General features: G+C 38.9%; 1 non-coding gene across 1 annotated transcript; it reads left to right on the top strand.

Moving 5' to 3' along the window:
* The first annotated feature begins 4,234 nt into the window (after nt 1-4,234).
* Nucleotides 4,235-4,341, top strand: LOC149007412 (small nucleolar RNA R71). The gene has a single exon (XR_016175372.1). It is a non-coding gene; the product is annotated as a small nucleolar RNA R71 (small nucleolar RNA).
* The last annotated feature ends 14,948 nt before the right edge of the window (nt 4,342-19,289 follow it).

The following is a 19,289-nucleotide window of genomic DNA, read 5'->3' on the forward strand; positions in this document are numbered from 1 at the left end:
GGAAAATGCAGATGCAACACCACTCATCACCAGAAGCAGAGGCACGACTGTAGGCTTGCTCCGGTTATGTGGTCCGAGATTATGAATGAATAGGCAGAAAGTAAATAACAGAAAGTAAATAAAAAAGCAATAAACAAAGCAATAAAAGGAAAAGGAAATAACTAAAATGCAGATGCAACACCACCCGTCACCAGAAGCAGAGGCACGACTGTAGGCTTGCTCCGGTTATGTGGTCCGAGATTATGAATGAATAAGCAGAACAATAAATAATGCTGAAAGTAAATCCTAAATTAAGAATATGGAGGGGTAGATAGAAGCGGGAATGGAGGGAGGAGAGAAGATTAATAAAGAAGGTTACTTGCTTGCGAATTGAACAAACGATTCGAATCTCAACCAACCCTAACAACCAGATCTAGATCTAAAATGATCTAAATCTGCAATTGCTAGACCCAGAGAAAAACGAATCTAAAAAAATTGAAACTTGAACTTGAACTTGAAGCTTGAACTTGAATTGCATTACATAAAAAAAATTAAACCTAAACATTAATCTAGAAATTTAAATCTCACTAATGCAAGCAAAGAAAACTAAAGAAAACTTAAATAAACTAAAGAGAGAAGAAAGAATTCTTCTACTAAGCTCTAGAACATGTTTCCCTTTGATGGAGTAGGCTCTCCTTTTATAGAGTTTAAATGAGATATGAAGCACGGCTGAATTTGAATAAAACTCAGGGTTTCTATCTGACTCATCCAATTAGGGTTTTGACGTACTAATCGCGCCGACTTAGGGAGATCAGATGCATAATCCCACCGTTGGATTTGAGGTTTAAGTAGTCTTGAAGCTCTCCTCCAAAAATCAGCACGATCGGACATCGGATGACCGTTCGATGAAGGGTTTGATCGAAACTGGACAGAGGCATTCAAAAACGGGATTTTTGCTTCATCCTTATCTGAATATAATTCTTTTTCCTCTTTTTCTTTCTTTAATCAAATTCCAAATAGAAAATAAGATATTGAGGTATGCAATGACTCTTTTCCATCTGGACTCTCTCAATAATATCTCTGTAGATTTGATTTGAAATCTCAGCCGTAGATCAAATTTGCTTTCTTTATCTCTTCAATATTTCGGAGTTGGCCTGTAATCACACATCTCTAGCCCATCATGCTCCAGATCAGGCCCATTTTCGCATTTGAGAATTTGAATGGACTTCTTGACGTGTAAAATAGCATGATTCAAGCCCAAAACTCCAAATATTTGCTTAAATCTTGAAAAGTCTTAAAATCTGCAAAAACAACATAAAACCCAAGGTAACTCCATTCTAAGTGTATAAAATGCATGCTTTATGCCCTAAGATTTCACACATAAATGTGTTCATCAGATTCCCCCACACTTAGATTAAGCTTGTCCTCAAGCAAAAATTAAAGAAAAATACAAATGCAGGTAAGAAACTAGTGCAACAAAATAAATTCTAACTCACTTTCGTAGGAATCACGGTTACACTTAGCATGTGCAACAGGCCTTTAAACCACTAGGTTACCCCTAGAGGACGAGTTTTGTCTCGTGGATGTTTGCAGTGAATGTACATCCAAAATTCCAATTTTAGCTCAAAATAAAACATTGCAAATTCCAACTCTAACAATTGGTAAGTACTTATACAGGATCAATAGCTATGACAATTTTTCTCACCATTGATTTAAGATCCCCCACACTTGAACTTTAATACCCCATATTGATTCTTGAGACTTAGCATATATCTTAATCAAAGACTCACCTTATATCTTTCAAGTACACCTCCCCTTTAAGCAAAACCACTCATAAAGTAAGGGGACCAAGGACTAAGGTTTTGAAGTATTTTTGACCAAACAATTTTACCAAGGCATTGATGACACTTGTATTTATCTCTCTCTTTTCTTTTGAGTAGTGAACTCTACATTACTCCACTACGGTTGGCTTGAATGACATGGTGGAGCAAACACTAGAAACCCAAGTTACTTTGTAGCTTTGCTTTGCATATGCCCACATAGACAGTGATGCGAGAGTTCTTTTCAATAATCTCCTTCCTAAGAGTTTCGATCAAGTCACCTCGATTCCTGAGTCGGAGTGCCCTGTCTAGTTCCAAGGAATTCAACTTTTACTTTCTACTCTTTTTTTTTCTTCTTCTTCTTTCGTCATGCCATACACAAAATTGATCTCAACTTCTAACCAAAGAAACAAGGACCCACAAAACTCATTGATGGTTCAATGCCTTAAGTTAAGGGCCTTTTAGTTTTCTAAGGAAAGTCTCATCTCAACATATATACAAGTTACCTTCCTCTCAACAGGGATTTTATGTGTTCATGATGGGTACCAAAATCACTCTCATTTCACACATCATAGCAATTGAAAGAATATGTGTATTAACCAAAAGTCAAAGTTAAAATCTACAATGAACCTATAACCCCCCACACTTAAGTAATGCAATGTCCTCAATGCATGCATGCTAAACAAGGAAGACAAGTGAGGGGTATACCTTTCAGTCAAGATGTGCTTATCATGGGAAGCTTTAGTCTTATCTTCAATATCAATGTATGATGGGGAAGGCACTCCAAATAAGAAAAACCGTGAATCGAAAAATCATCTCTAAAGATCTCAAGAAAAACATTCACAATGTTAAAGAAAATTCTCATCATACGTTGAGGTTCTCTAGAAGGTTTTGCATATTTCATAAGATGAATATAATGTTGTTCAATGGAAGAGCTTAGACCTTTGACACTAGTGATAGACCAACTCAATGCTTCTCTATTATCATTCAGTAGTGTGATCAACTCTTCTGCTTTGTCAGAAATTAAATCAGAGACAACAATGACAGGAAGAGAATTATCTTGTCCCAAGAAAGTATACTTTAAATTAGAAAGCAATTCTTTCAATTCTAGCTTGGGTGATTCAATTATTGAAGGCTTAGGAATGGAGATGGAGATGGATAGGGGTTTAATAGGCTCCAAAGTTGTGTGGAAATTTAAGACTTCGGAAAAGAAAGTTTCACTATCATCATCCAACATATCCATACATTCTTGAAATTCATAATCAAAATCAATTTCAAAGTTGGTAATCACATTATTAGGAAAATCAAAAGATTCCTCAACTATAGTAATTGACTCATTCTCAACTTCTATGGGTTTCTCAAACAAACCTTTATTAGGAGATACTTGAACATTTTCCTCATCATAGTGGTCACTAATCTCGCTCTTTTCATTAATATGTGATTCTCCTGTTAAATACCCTTTCCCACTTCGCAATGCAGACACAGAATTAATTGAAGCTAAAGAAGAAGGGGAGGATTCAACTTGGTTGACTTGATTTGGTAAATTTGATGGTCTTTGTTGAATCTGAATCCTAGGATTTAACTCAGATTGGCTAGGCATTTTACCTCTTTCTCGCTCAAACAAAGCATTTGCAAGAGTGGAAATTTGTTTTTCCATATTATGCATAGAAGCCATAAAGGTGCTGGAAAACACTTCCATATTTTTCTCTAAGGTAGAAAAACGAGAAAACTCTGAATTGTTACCTTTGTTGAAACCAAGTGATGATTGATTTTGTGAAATGAGAGGCATATGAGGCACAATAGGAGAATTGGCAGGCCTAGCTAAATTGGGATTCTGAAAATTATGGGCTTGAGGGAACTGAACATTTTGATTATAAGAAAATTGTGCACTTTGTTGTTGAGGGGCACCAAAGTAACTTTGTGTGGAATAATTGCTTAATCCATTTTGGTTTTGCCCTTGAGACCATGAATAGTTAGGATGATTCTTCCACCCAGGATTGTACGTGTTACTATACGAGTTTGGAAATATCGCACTGACATTTTCATGTTGGCCTCCAAAATAGCTAGGACATTCCTCAATTACATGTGTAGGAGATTGACACCATGCACACATAGCAATAGATTTGTCGATAAAATGTGCTTGACTAAGTGATGGTGGTGCAGCCTTAACTACCAAAGTCTCTAACTTTTTCAAAAGATTATCTATTTGTGCTTCCTTATGAACTTGGCTATCAACAAAATATCCCCTATTAGTCCTTTCAGACTCTTGGGTTGACTCCCATTCTCTAGTTCTATCTGCTAGATCTAATAGAAATTCCCAAGCTTCGGAATCATCAATGAACGATGTAAATCCTGTGGGGCACATAGATTCCAAGAGTTGCTTTGTTTGATAATTGATACCCTCATAAATTATTTGACATAAATGCCATAATTCTACACCATGGTGAGGGCATTTTTGGAGAAGGCTTTGGAACCTCTCCATTACCTTAGCAAATGACTCATTGGGTTTCTGACGAAATTGAAGAATATCATTTCTTATTTTGTTTGTCTTAGAGAAAGGAAAGAATTTCTTCAAGAATAGAACAGTAAATTGTTCCCATGTGATAATGCTATCCCTAGGTAAGCTATAAAGCCACTTTTTAGCTTGATCATTTAATGCAAATGTAATGAATCTTAGTCTTACAGCATCATCAGTGAGCTGTTGTACCTTCATAAGGACACAAACCTCCTCAAACTCCCTAAGGAACAAATATGCATCTTGATCAGGTAACCCATGAAATTGGGGTAACATAGATAGATAATGAGATTTGAGCTCAAAATTATTACCCCTCACTTCAGGTAAACGTATACAAGAAGGTTGTGCAGATCGGGTTGGATAAAATCTATCCCTAAGACTCTTAGGTGGAGGTGGTGGAGGTAGACCTTCCATGGTCAAGTTAGACACTCGTACAATTCTATTTGTAGAATCACGAGTCCAGACACACATGTAGTAATCACTTAATGCAATTAATGACTCTTATGAAAGAAAATAAATAAAGTAACTAAAGAATAAAAGAAAAGAAAATAACAAAAATGAAGGGAAAGTATTGAATTTCCCACCACAAAGATTGAAACAATGATTCCAAAGCTGTAAGGTTGCCGTATAGTTGAGCGCTTATAGGTTTGACAGCAAGGGAATCCGTATAGTCTTCGGAGCCACATACAATCGAATCTGGGGATTACTGGAGAGAGTGGGGACTACTATACGTTTTTGTTTCTACTCAATTTAAGAGTAATATCTTTGAATTTTATTTTTTTATTTTTAAATCACTTCGATTTACCTAAGAATTAGAAAAACAAAGTGGACTAATACCTCCCCGGCAACGGCGCCAAAAACTTGTCTGTGAAATTTTAAAAGTAACCGCAAGCGCACGGTATCGTGTAGTTAACGGGTCGATCTCAAGGAGATATGCCACTTATAATTCAACTTCTTAATAGTAATGCGAGAGTGGAATGATTCAATTTTTGTTAACTAATTAACTAAACTAAACGATCCTAATCTATACGTCTAATGCAATCGAATTGAAACGAACAATAAATTAAACACAATCAATGCATAAATAAAAGACAGGAAAATGCGAGATGCAACACCACCCGTCACCGAGGGGGAGGCAGCGATGTAGGCTTGCTCCAGTTATGTGGTCCGAGATTATGAATGAATAGGTGAGAAAGTAAATAATAAGAAAGTAAATAAAAAAGCAATAAACAAAGCAATAAAAGGAAAAGGAAATAACTAAAATGCAGATGCAACACCACCCGTCACCAGAAGCAGAGGCACGACTGTAGGCTTGCTCCGGTTATGTGGTCCGAGATTATGAATGAATAGGGAGAACAATAAATAATGCTGAAAGTAAATCCTAAATTAAGAATATGGAGGGGTAGATAGAAGCGGGAATGGAGGGAGGAGAGAAGATTAATAAAGAAGGTTACTTGCTTGCGAATTGAACAAACGATTCGAATCTCAACCAACCCTAACAACCAGATCTAGATCTAAAATGATCTAAATCTGCAATTGCTAGAACCAGAGAAAAACGAATTTAAAAAAAATTGAAACTTGAACTTGAACTTGAAGCTTGAACTTGAATTGCATTACATAAAAAAAATTAAACCTAAACATTTAATCTAGAAATTTAAATCTCACTAATGCAAGCAAAGAAAACTAAAGAAAACTTAAATAAACTAAAGAGAGAAGAAAGAATGCTTCTACTAAGCTCTAGAACATGTTTCCCTTTGATGGAGTAGGCTCTCCTTTTATAGAGTTTACATGAGATATGAAGCACGGCTGAATTTGAATAAAACTCAGGGTTTCTATCTGACTCATCCAATTAGGGTTTTGACGTACTAATCGCGCCGACTTAGAGAGATCAGATGCATAATCCCACCGTTGGATTTGAGATTTAAGTAGTCGTGAAGCTCTCCTCCAAAAATCAGCACGATCGGACATCGGATGACCGTTCGATGAAGGGTTTGATCGAAACTGGACAGAGGCATTCAAAAACGGGATTTTTGCTTCATCCTTATCTGAATATAATTCTTTTTCCTCTTTTTCTTTCTTTAATCAAATCCCAAATAGAAAATAAGATATTGAGGTATGCAAGGACTCTTTTCCATCTAGACTCTTTCAATAATATCTCTGTAGATTTGATTTAAAATCTCAGCCGTAGATCAAATTTGTCTTCTTTATCTCTTCAATATTTCGGAGTTGGCCTGTAATCACACATCTCTAGCCCATCATGCTCCAGATCAGGCCCATTTTCGCATTTGAGAATTTGAATGGACTTCTTGACGTGTAAAATAGCATGATTCAAGCCCAAAACTCCAAATATTTGCTTAAATCTTGAAAAGTCTTAAAATCTGCAAAAACAACATAAAACCCAAGGTAACTTCATTCTAAGTGTATAAAATGCATGCTTTATGCCCTAAGATTTCACACATAAATGTGTTCATCAGATAGACCTGGGCTCACGGGCGCTCAAGACCGGTAACCAACCCGTGAGAGGACGTGAGAGCTTCCCGTTTACCATTTGTGGTGACCAATAGGGTTGATGAGTTCGTAGTCCGAGTTGGTCGGTGCCATAGGATACGCTGACTCTAGTGTGAAGGATACAGAACCGAGTTGGTCGGTGCCATAGGGAAAGTATCCGGATCTGACATGATACGACTGAGTAGATGACTTGCATTGGGCTAGGCTTCGCCGCGACATGCGCCAATACTTATACCAATGGTGATGTGAGAGAGTGGTGACTAAATCCCCAACCATGGCTTGATGAGGACCTTACCTAATTACCACGGCAGACCCAAGATATCTTATGATTGAGGGGGAGTGACTGACGACCCAAAGAAGTATGGTGCTATTGGTTAAAGCATGTCTACCTTAGAGACTAGCATTCTTAAGATTAGAATCATATTTCATCATTGTCTCATATCATATTGCATCATGTTGTGACTTGTGTTGAATGAACTGTGTATTATGAAACGACTTGCCTTGCTGAGTTCTTTTGAACTCATTCCTTTTGTGCAATTTGTTAGATTATACTGCAGGTACAGAATACCTTGATGGCACGTCCTATGACCCAAGCTATGATCCCGCATACTACACTTCTGATGATGGCTACGCGGAGAGTCAGGATTGCTATACCGAGGAGGATTATAGTGCGTACCAGGGTTAGCCCCACATTAGTGAGGGAGCGGCCACGTTGGGTTTACTTTATCCACACTTTTGAAGAAAAATCATTAGGATAGAAGAAGCCTATATGTATGCCCCATTTCCCTGGATGACTGTAATCATTTGGATATTCTCTCTCTAGTTCCTATGGATTTGTTCATAACACTGGTTGTAACTTAACTTGATTTACCACTGTTGTGAAGGAGTGACTTCTGATCACTCTTTCTCTTTGAGATTCTGTCACTTAGAAGTTGATACTTAATGTTTCCGCACTCTGATTAAATACCCTTTTCTTATTCATTTGATCTATTTATTGTTTACTTTATACATTGATTATATTGTTTATGATTATGTTATCGTGTATGTGGGAGGCATGGCCGCTCGATCTGGATCTTCGGGCCTTGGATCACATCCCGGGTATGCCAGATAGGATACCGGCTGGGTGGATGTGACTGATTAAGATCTTCTTGGGAAGATCGAACGGTCTCTTCAGGTAGAGGGAGTGTAGGAGAAGCATCAGAAGAAACTGTGGGAATCTGATCTGAAGATTCACCAACAGCAGTCTCCTTACGCTTAGAAGATTCAATCACCTCACTGGCAGCAACCTGCGTTACTACTGGGTTAGTCTTCTTGCAGGATTTCGCCCTAATAAAGCTCAAATCAATTCTGGGAGGCACTGCAAGTACAAAAAAGGCAGTATCAGTACAAAAATCCAACAACATACAGAAAAAGGGAAAACCCTAGTTCTCAGACAAATATGAACTACTCAGAATACCCATTAAGTGAACCCCAAGTATTACTACTATGAAGTTCAATCAGGGTGAAGGAGAGGAGATTCGTGATATAGGCAAAGCAAAAAGCTTACTTGTTCAGATGCTGATTGAAAATATTGTTGGAATACGAAATGTACGAATGCAGCAAAGGAAGACGGAATGTTGTTTTGTTTTGCAAATCTAACTTACAGATAGCAGGATAAATGAGGAGTACCCTTGAGGTGATGGTTAAGAGCCAAAGGCAACCAAAGGACCGGGTCGAAGAAACGCTTTGAATTCTTCAAAAAGCAAGATCAACGGCAGAGGAAAGCCACGTGGAACTATGCACCTGATACGAGAATACCTCCAACCGTCGCGCCACCACTTAAATAAAATTTGTATTTCCAACTCGTTGGGAGAAGTGAGTGGTATACAAAGGCAAAGAGACGTTGGGACTTCGTAATAAATAAAGGAGCAGTTGGGAATAGATAGAAGCTGAAACATCTCTCCCAAACGCCTCTTCATGATATCCCAAAGGTCATCCCTCGTCAAGGTACAAGAAGTTAAGTGATAATTTATATCATTTATATTTTATTTCCAAGACAAGCTTTTGGATATAGGATGAGGAAATATTAAGGCAATCATTGGAAAAGTTCTCTTTTCATTGATTGTGGAGGATCAATCTTTACAAAAAAAAAAAAAGAGAGAAAAAAAAAGGGGTGACTCCCTAAGACTCTTCCTTATTATCGAATGAGGAGTCTTTCCCAGGATCGTCTTTCTTAGGATCCTTTTCAGCAGTAGGCTGTAAAGTTTCTTCTTGAAGGGGCAGTGAATCAACAAGATATTCCTCATAATTCGGGTCAGCTGGAAAAGGATCATCCTCTCTCAAAGCCCAGTCAGGGAAGGCCAACTTAAGCTTCCCAAAGATCTCTTTGTGACACACCTCACGAAAAGGAGTTGTGTCAAAGGAAGGGTTAGATTCGAGGATCTTTTCCCAAACATCATTCTGCCCCACGCGGTAAGCTTGAAGGTTGAAGCAGCAGGTTAGAGAAAGGAACGCTGTTCAGGTATTTCTGAATGCAATCCCTTCGAAGCTCTGGTTTAATATGTTCGAGCTTGCTAGGAACTGCCATCTTCAGTATACGTTCGTTCTCTATGGCTTTAAGCTCAATACTCTCACCGAACAACGTAGCAGCTTTCTTCTGTTTCCTAGCCTCACGTTCGGCAGCAACAGCACGGGCAAATGAAGAGTCAAGATCCTTTTTCAAGGAATTCATCTCCTCATCGTGCTTCACCTTCAGCTCTTTGGCTGCTGTCTTCAGCCGGTTTATTTCAGAATTGGTCTTCGCCAAATTCTCTTCACAAGTTTGCAGCAAGGAGCCATTGCGACCAACTCGGCTCAATACCTCCATGTGTTGATAAAAGCTCAACACAACATTCCTGAGGACGAGGAGATTATCAGAAGAACTTATAAGAGATTATGAAAAGCAATTGATGAAAAATCAAGAAAGACGGTACCTGGTGAACTGACGAACGAGAGCATCATCTTCTAGGGCTTCAAAGGCCTGACGATCAGCAGGCAAAAGACCAAGAGAACTCCATTCTACAGCTTTCTCAGGGTCTTGTGTTGCCCTATCAGTCTGCGTCAATGTTCGTTGAGGCATGAAGATCTCCTCGCAATCTTTATTCCTTTTGGAGTTTTTCGGGGCGGAAGCATCAACTGAATCATACTTCCTTTTAGTTCGAGCGGCGGAGGGGATATCAGACACTCCCATCATTTGTTTTTTCCCTCTTCCCGAAGCCTCAACCACTGGCTTCAAGTTCGTAATACCCTTGTAGGAAGGGTCGGGAGAGGGAACAGAGGCTACTTGTTCAGCAGTCAAGGCTAGAGGTGACCGTTGCTCAGCCGTCACCACGGCCCTGGCAGCCTTTGCCCGAAGATTTTCAGGGTTCATTCTTGGTGGCACTGCAAAGAAGGACAAAAATCAGGATTGCAAAAATGCATATCATTCTCAGGAAATTGAAAGATGGTGGTTAAGAAGCTCACGATGAGCTAGTCCCCAATACTAGAGGATGGAGTTTTATTCCATCTCATATCCATGTATCTTCGGATACCATGGAATTGATTTGAACTTCCTGACGGCCGTCTTGTCTTCTTCGGATAAGGGAAGGACCCGGTTACCCTCAGAGTATGAAGTATACTATTTCCAGACGGTCGGGAAGTTGAGATCTGATTGAGGCGCTCGACAGAAAAAATATCGCTTGTGTCACATCCACCCAGCCGGTATCCTATCTGGGCATACCGGGATGTGATCCACAACCAAAAGATCCAGATCGAGCGGCCATGCCTCCCACATACACGATAACATAATCATGAACAATATAATAAATGTATAAAGTAAACAATAAATAGATCAAACGAATAAGAAAAGATAATAAATCAGAGTGCGGAAATATCAAAGGTCAACTTCTCATTAAGGTAATCTCAAAGAGAAAGAGTGATCAGAAGTCACCCCTTCAGCAATAGCGGAAAAGTGGTTAATTAAGTTAAATTACAATCTATGTCAAGAACAAATCTATAAGAACTAGAGTGAAAACATCCAAATGATTACAGTCATCCAAGGAAATGGGGCCTACACATAGGTTTCTTCTATCCTAATGATTTATTCTTCATAAGTCTGGATGAAGTAAACCCAACGTGGCCGCTCCGTCACTAAGATGGGGCTAACCCTGGTACGAACCATAATCCTCCTTGGCATAGCAATTCTAACTCTCAGCGTAGCCATCACCCCGAAGGGTAGTATGCGGGATCATAGCTCGGGTCGTAGGACGTGCCATCAAGGTTTTCTGTACCTGCAGGATAATCTAACAAATTGCACGAAAGGAATGAGTTCAAAAGAACTCAGCAAGGCAAGTCGTTTCATAATACACAGTTCATTCGATAGAATTCACAATATGATGCAATATGACATGAGGCAATGATGAAATATGATTCTAATCTTAAGTATGCTAGTCTCTAAGGTAGACATGCTTTAAGCCATAGCACCATACTTCTATGGGTCGTCTGCCACTCCCCTCAATCATAAGATATCTTGGGTCTACCGTGGTAATTGGGTAATGTTCTCATCAAGCCATGGTTGGAGATTTAGTCAACACTCTCTCACATCACCATTGGTATAAGTATTGGCGCATGTCGCGGCAGCGTCGCGCTCAAGCGCTCTCAAGCCGGAGCGCGCTAGCGCGCCCTCCGTAGCCTAGCCCAATGCAAGTCATCTACTAAAGCTTTAAATGGAGCCATGCCTATCGTTGCTTGATAACTGTTGTTATAGGCAAACTCAACTAAAGCTAAGTGTTCATCCCAATTTCCACCCATGTCCACCACATAGGATCTAAGCATATCTTCTAAGATTTGAATTGTATGCTCAGATTGTCCATCAGACTGTGGATGATGGGCTGTACTCAGATTCAATTGGGTTCCTAAGGCTTTCTGTAAACCATTCCAAAACCTTGAGGTGAACCTAGGATCACGATCAGAAACAATACTGACAGGCACTCCGTGCAGAGAACCACATTGTCCACATAAAGCCTAGCTAGCTTATCCAAAGTGTAAGTGATCTTCATAGGAATGAAATGGGATGATTTGGTCAACCTATCGACAATCACCCACACAGTGTCATTTCCCTTACTCGTCCGCGGCAAGCTAGTCACGAAGTCCATGGAGATATCTTCCCACTTCTAGCTAGGAATAGGAAGGGGCTGAAGCACTCCGGACGGAGGTTGACGAACGGCTTTCACACGTTGGCAAGTCTCACACTTGGCAACAAAACCTTCAACATCCGCTTTCAAACCATTCCACCATAAATGTTCCCTTAAGTACTTGTACATTTTGGTACATCCAGGGTGTATTGTAAAGATCGAATGGTGTGCTTCTTTCAATATTTCCTTCTTGATTTCATCAACATTAGGCACACAGAGTCTACCTCTAAACAATAAGGTACCATCTAAAGATATACTAAAAAGAGGGTCCATCTCTGAATTCGTGGCAATCTTCTTAATCTTCTCTTTCAACTCAAGATCAGAACTCTGCAAGGCAACAATCCGGTCTCTAAGGGTGGATCTTGCCGTCATGGCATAAAGGATACAATCCGAACCCTCAGGAACCACTTCTAAACCAAATCTTTCCATCGACAAAAAAAAAGGCCGACTCAAAGCACACAAGTTCAATTCCTTCCTCTGATCTTTCCTACTAAGAGCATTCGCAACTACATTTGCTTTACTTGGGTGATACTGAATGTCACAATCATAGTCAGAAACCAACTCCAACCATCTTCTTTGTCTCATGTTCAGATCTTTCTGGGTGAAGAAGTATTTCAAACTCTTGTGATCTGTGAAGATAGTGATCCTCTCACCGTACAGGAAGTGCCTCCAAATCTTTAAAGCAAAAACAACGGCGGCAAGCTCCAAGTCATGAGTGGGATAATTCTGCTCATAATCCTTCAATTTCCAAGAGGCATAAGCCACAACCTTGCCGTGTTGCATCAACACGCAACCCAAACTGATCTTGGAAGCATCAGTGTAGACTGTCAACCCACCGGAACTATCATGTATAGTTAAAACCGGGGCGTTTGTCAATCTAACTTTCAGCTCTTCAAAATTCTTCTCGTAGGCTTTGGTCCAAACAAATTTCTCTTCTTTTCTAGTTAGCTTAGTCATAGGGGTAGCCAACCTAGAAAAGTTCTCAATAAATCTCCGATAGTATCCAGCCAATCCAAGGAAACTTCTTATCTCAGTCACGGTCTTCAGTCTTTCCCAATCGGTAACTGTTTTCACTTTTTCAGGGTCAACACGAATACCTTTGGCTGAAACAACATGGCCAAGGAACACTATGTTTTCACTTTTTCAGGGTCAACACGAATACCTTCGGCTGAAACAACATGGCCAAGGAACACTACCCTTGAGGGCCAAAAGTCACACTTGCTTAAACTTAGCATATAGTTTCTTTTCTCTCAACCTTTGCAATGTGAAGTTCAGGTGCTTCACATGCTCTTCTTCGCTCTTCGAGTATATCAAGATGTCATCAATGAAAACGATTACAAACTTATCAAGCACACCGTGAAATACCCGGTTCATGAGGTCCATGAATACGGCGGGAGCATTGGTTAATCCAAAAGGCATAACTTTAAATTCTTAATGACCATACCTTGTTCTGAACGTTGTCTTAAAGATATTACTTGACTTCACTTTCAACTGGTGATACTGTCACATCCCCCCAGCCGGTACCCTATCTGGATTACCCGGGGAAGTGATCCACAGCCCAAAAGATCAAGTTTAGGAACAATCATATCCATTTCGCACAATAACATAATCAAAAGCAAGAACAAATCATAATGTTCAAGTAATTTATAATAAAAGTCAAGAAAGGATCTCAGAAGGATCACTAAGAATATCAGAGTGCGGAAACATGATACCAAATCAAAAGACAACTGTAGAGTATAGCGGAAATATACTCCACAACATATGCGGAAGGTAGATCGAAATCTAAGTAAAGCTCTAAGCTAATACAAGTAAAGTAAAAGATAAGTCTAGAAGAAACAAGAGAAATCTAATCCACATCTTCAGTCGACTCTTCTTCATCTTCAGTCTTCATCTTCTTCACCTTGCCCTTCCTTATATGGACCATCATCGTATTCCAAACCTGCAGAGAAGTCTAACAACAGATATGGTACAAAAGGAGTGAGTTTCGAAAGAAACCCAGTAAGGTAGTTAAATCCATAATAACATAAATGGCAAGATTTCACAACAAACATAAATGCAATATGATATGAGACAAACAATGAATGTATGAATCTAACTCTATGTATGCTGGTCTCTATTGCCAGACATGCTTTAAGTCATAGCACCATACTTCTTTGGGTAGGTCAATCACACAACGCCTTTTGGTAGTGGGTCCGGCATCCCTCGGGACATTCCATGGCTGGGGTTTAAGTCACCGCTCTCTCACATCACCATTTGTCTAAGTACTGGCGCATGTCAGGGTAAAGCCTAGCCAAATGCAAGTCTTCTACTTAGTTATATCAAGTCAGATCCAGATACGTCCATTCCTCGTCCCTGACGATCCTTTCCGGTATCCTTCACACTAGAGTCCTCATAGTCCCTGACTACGGACTCATCAACCCTATTGGTCATCCACATATGGTAAACGGGAAGCTCTCACGTCCCCTCACGGGTTGGTTACCGGTCTTGAGCGCTCGTGAGCCCAAGTCTATCCATATGCAACCCTACCAATAAATGGCCCCCACAATGTGATTCCTGTCCTCTCACGGGTTGGTTACCAGTCTTGAGCTCCCAGGAATCCCCATTGCTACCACAGGTCGTTCGGTCTCAATACCCTTCCGAATCGGGTCTGATATAACGGGGTATTCCTAGCCAAACACTGCTAGACAGCCCTAGGTATGAAAATCAATAATTCAGGAAGGTGTCAATGGGCATCTTCGGAGAACATCCCATACTATTCCCTTCGATGTCCAAGGACAGAAGTGTCAAAAGGGCACCTCTCCTTCCCGAACCATACTTAATCAATCTCAATCACAATCACAAATCAATCATATCATGTACATTTACAGTATATAGAAAATATACCATAATAAGATCCATCTCATATACAGTTAACAATTAAAGACATTCATAAACTAAAGAAAGCAAGTAAATAATACAACTGTAATTGAAGTAAATACAGCAGTAATATATTCATAAAAGAATCTAATTATGGTAACAAATCCGAAAGATTCTAATATAGAAACTAAAATCACACAATCTATGCTATTATAGAAGTAACCATCCTTACCTTATATAACTTGAAGAGAATCTCCAAGGATCAAGGAGAATCTTCCTAAACTTGGCAAGAAGGTCCTAAACAAGTATATATATCATATTAGGAAAGAAACCTAGAAGGAAAGATATCAAAACATCCAAAACAGACCAAATCTGGAGTTGCTGTACTCATTGGTCGATTGGATTGGTCTACTGTCTCAGTCGACCAATCAATCGACCAACAGAGACAGTGGCCTACAAAATCAGAGTTTTAAGAATAAAGAACCGAATTTGGTGGTTCAAAAGGGTACCAAACAAGGGGGAAACTACTATGACAGTATCCTAGTATATAGAGGACTTCAAAACACTAATCAAATCAAGTCTTCAAGTTACAAATTAGGAAACAAAAGTTACCATAATTAGATCAATCATGGTTCTTGAAGAATTCAAGATACAAATCATAGACAAGAACAATAGGAGAATGAATCATTGATTGTGATAAAGAAATCATGAAAATAGATCTTCAAGAAAAATAGATCTAAGACTGAAGAACATGAATCTAAATAAGGAAACAAAACTTACCATAAATGTATTAGTCATGGTTCTTGGAGAAAGCATGGTATGATCAAGAAGAAAGAACTAGAGATTGATAGGTTACAACTCTTGTAAAAAAAACACAGCGATAGACTACTAATATGATCAATAAAACAGATCTAAGAAGATCAGAATTTGAATCAAAAGATGAACAAAGACAAGATCATGATTTAGATCATGATTCCCTCAAAATCTTGCATTGATCATGATTAAGATCATTGCATTAGCCATAAATCCTTAGGAAGATCATGAGGGACGAGTTGAGAGATGTTTGCAACAGAGAATGCAGCATCTTCTCTACTGTCTCAGCCCAAAAAGGAAAGAAAAATAGAGATGGAGAAGAAGAAGAGAGTGTAGACATACCTTTGATGCAAGAGGAAGAAGATTACTTGAGTTCTTGCGAGGGATCAACCAAGGATGCAAGGAAATTGATTAGAATGGAGTTCTAACTCGTTCCAGAGGCTTAGGAGGCAGAGGAGACGAACTAATCCTGAGATTGGACTTAAATAGAGCAAGAAAGACCTAAATCTGGAAACAGATCTCATTGGTCGATTGGATTGGTCTACTGGCCCAGTCGACCAATGGAGACAGCAAGGTACAGATTGCACTTTTTTGGTCATAACTTCTTTGTTTGAAGTCCGATTGATCCGAAATTCGAAAGGGAACTTCACACAAACATAATAAGACTATCTAGCATGAATTGGAAATCATCCATGGTCCAAAAATCAGTACTTTATTACTTGGGAACATGAGTTTCTAAATTGGAAACAACATGGTTCTCATAGCAAACTCACCATGGATTCAAGGGAAGAATTAGAGAGAACAAGGCTTCTCTCTAATGGAATATCAAGAACATATCAGAGGCAAGAATAACTAAATAGAAAATCAAAAGAATACTAAGCCTAGAATGAGAGGAATCAAAAATAGAAACTTACTAGAATGCTTATATCAATGGTCAACATAGAAGGCTAAAATGGCTAGAAAGAAAGGGGAATTGATTCAAAGAGATGAAATACATTAGAACAGCAGTAAGGCTAAGATCAAACATGTTAAACATTAATTAGAAAAGAAGCTACAGTAGAATGATCATGCTATCCAAAACTCAACCAAAATCAGTGAAGAATTGAGGAGATTCACCATGTGGTTTCAAAGAATGCATTGAGTGATTGGGGGTTCAGTCTGAGACATAAGGAGATTAGAGAATAGGTAGTTACAGTAGTGTAACACCTTCTCCACAATCAAAACATCAAGATAGAATAGTAAGAAGAAGAAAAGAGAGAATAAGGAGATAGAACATTGAAATCAAGGTCCAACTTCAAGGTGTAACATTAAACTAACCTTTCTTCACCCGAAACAGATAGGGTGTCCTAACAAGGTTTGGGCTGGATTTCACATTCTCCCCCCCTTAAAATAATTTCTTCCTCGAAATTGGGAGAGTACCTGGCTTCCAAGGAGATGGAGATACATTGCTTTTATCTTGACTCTCTTCTCTCAAAGTCATCGGAAACAAATAACAATAAGTCTTTTGTAAGAAAACAAGGAATAAATCTAACATGCTTTGAAATCAAATCGAAAGTATGATCATGGCACGATGAAGATTTCACAAGGATCATGGCGAAGAAGAATATGAAGATCATAAAACCCTAAGAATGAAAGGATATTTGTAGAAGAGATGGTTGCAAGGATCAATATGTTGCAAGGATGCGGCATCTTCTTCATAATCTCAATCTCAAAGAATAAATCATAGCAAGAGTAGATCAATACAACACAAGAGAGATTACAATCTTTGATTGAATAATAGGAGATGAAAAGCTTGAAGTCTTGAAACGATTAGAAAGAATAACAAATCATGAAGATCACACTTGGTTTCCCTTCGAAATCATCATGTGGAGAATTTACAAGGTTATAGAGTGTATGGAGATCCAATCTAGAACAGCAAGGATAGAAGGATCAATCATGGGAATGATTTAAGGTCATCCTCCTATCAAAGGGAATGTAAGGCACAAGAAGAAATCGTGGAGAGAATAGATCAGCTTTGGGGTAAACTTCTACAAACGAAACTAGGCAATTCGCACAACAGAGAATAAATCGAACAATGCATATGGTATGCATATGGTATGTATGCATTTGGTACAATAGCAAGGTTAGGGTTAGGTGGGATCTCACAATTTCAACTGGTGATACCCAGACCTTAAGTCAATCTTTGAGAACACAGCCGCACCTTTCAACTGATCAAATAGATCATCAATCTGGGGCAGCGGGTATCTATTCTTGATCGTCAACTTGTTCAACTCTCGGTAGTCAATGCACAGACGCATACTACCATCTTTGTGAAATCCAGCCCAAAACCTAAATTAGACACCCTATTTGTTTTGGATGAAGAAGAACTTGTTTGATATTTGACCTTGAAGTTGGATCTTGAGTATGGTGTTGACATGTTTAGAAGGTCCTAGGAAGTCAAGTCGGACCTCTCCCTTAGTGTAGATTTGAAAACCCATAGAAAATTGATGATGGAATTCCCTACTTGAAGAGCTTTGTTGATTTAGAAAAGAGAATGCACCTTGATGAAGAGAAGATTGGTTGATGACCTTAGAGCATGGTTAAATATGATTTAAAGCCATTTTCCTATACTAGGTAAGTTATAGTTGTTGTGTAGAAAGTTTTGTTTGATTCCGATAAGAGAAAGGCCCTCAAATCCCTATTTTAGGCTATGCTGTCAGCCTGGTCGAGTGCCTGGGTCGACTGGGCCATGCTACCCACCCACTCGACCCAAGTAAACAGAATCCGAGCAGAATCTTCTGTTTAGGTCCTTATTGCTATATATACCTCATAACTTCGTGTTTTTAGTATCCCTAGCCTCCAAAACACCTAGAGAACGAAGGAAACTCATCTCTAAGCCTCCTTTTGGTGTAGAAGAAAATCTACATTCAACTCTCAAGCTTTCTCTCTCTTGTTCTTCAATCAAAGGTTAGTATTCAATCTATTATGCTATTGATTCATTCTTACTATGATCATTCTCTTCTCTGATCTGAGATTATGAGGAAGATATTGCATCTTTGCAATCATACCTTCTACAATCTCTTCTCTTTCTATAAGCTATGATTTCATATTCATTCTTTACATGATTTTCATGATTTCTTCTTAAACTATGATCATGTTCTTATTTCGATTTCTTCTAGCATATTAGATGCATCTCTATGATCATTCTTACTCTTGATTTACTGTGTTTATGTACTAGAATGAGGTCTCATCATCTCTAGTTCATCTCTTTCATTCATAGCTTGTTTTCAATGAAAACCATGTTGTTTTCCAAATTAGAAAGTCTTGTTTTCCAAAATAGAAACTATGATTCTAAATTAGTAAGTAATGGTTTTAATGGTGGTTTGATGTCAAATTATGGTTTTTAGTCTTAGACTACTATGTTAGACATTCCCTCCAAGTTTCGTCACATTCCGGTTTGTGTAGCATAGGTTCCGGATCAAGATTCTCTTTTTATTTCCGGATTTGCTCTTGGGCAGATTGCCTGGGTCGACTGGAGCACTCAACCCAGCCAATCAACCCGCAAGAACAGCAACTCTGTTTTTGATCCGTTTCGACTCCAATCTTTTGGAATCACTTCTTATGACCTAT

Source organism: Hakea prostrata, chromosome 8 (genome assembly GCF_041222555.1).
Source record: "Hakea prostrata isolate BN-2017 chromosome 8, UWA_Hpros_2, whole genome shotgun sequence".
Classification (NCBI taxonomy): Eukaryota; Viridiplantae; Streptophyta; class Magnoliopsida; order Proteales; family Proteaceae; genus Hakea; species Hakea prostrata.